Source organism: Sinocyclocheilus rhinocerous, unplaced genomic scaffold (genome assembly GCF_001515625.1).
Source record: "Sinocyclocheilus rhinocerous isolate Xijiao unplaced genomic scaffold, SAMN03320098_v1.1 scaffold3201, whole genome shotgun sequence".
In the NCBI taxonomy this organism is placed as follows: domain Eukaryota; kingdom Metazoa; phylum Chordata; class Actinopteri; order Cypriniformes; family Cyprinidae; genus Sinocyclocheilus; species Sinocyclocheilus rhinocerous.
Window position 1 is genome coordinate 527,852 of NW_015662182.1, and position 819 is coordinate 528,670.

Below are 819 nucleotides of genomic sequence, written 5' to 3' on the forward strand. Positions count from 1 at the left end.
TTTTAAATACATTTAGTAGCAGAGCTACTGCACGCGATTTTCAGTGCTGGAAATCTGTTTATCTTTTGTTGACACTTCCGCGTCGTCGAGGAGAGCGCAGGTCACGGTTGCTTAGCAACAGCAGACGCCACGAAAGCGCAAGCTCCTGAGCGCTTTGGAAAGGAGAAAGCGGCGCGACTGCCGACTGGCGTTTTCCACGCGTTTTTAGGCGTGACATGTGAACGGCCCTAAAGTCTGTCTACACTGGCCACATCCAGTGTAGACAGCATTACCGAATATAATGGGTTTATTGTATTTTGTCGCATCACGCCGTGCCGCTCGTGTCCGGTGTAGACATGGTGAGAGCCACGCAGATGCACGTGAACACTGAATTCGGTTCACTTCTGCGTCTATTTGTGCCTGAAATACTGTGCTCTGCAAGTATCCTTGTAAACGCAGTTGCTTATGGCTTAGGTGAAGGGAAGCAATTGAGAAAGAAAATGGATGTGTAATAGTATATTGGTTTACAGCAGTTTAATGTTCCTGAGGCTTTCTGTGTTATGAATGTTAATCAAACAACAAAACACAAAGAAAAATCACTTTTGCAGCTTTAACACAGATTTATTAGATTTAAGTTATACAGTGAAGACTGTGCTGTTATTTTACATTTGATTATTCAATTTCTGTACCCGAATACTGTTAGACTTACCTGAAAAATATAAAGCACTGCTTATTTCATTTGTATCTTTGTTCTGTTATATTTATCTATGCTTGTAATTTGATAATTTCCTATGCTGATTTACTCGTCTACAAAATCACCCCAATCATTGATTATTTTTT

General features: G+C 40.7%; 1 protein-coding gene across 5 annotated transcripts in view; it reads right to left on the minus strand.

Annotated features, from left to right (window-relative positions):
• The window catches only part of LOC107727969 (protein PAT1 homolog 2-like), a 17,945-nt gene that overhangs the window by 1,518 nt on the left and 15,608 nt on the right, over window positions 1-819 (minus strand). The window lies entirely within an intron of this gene.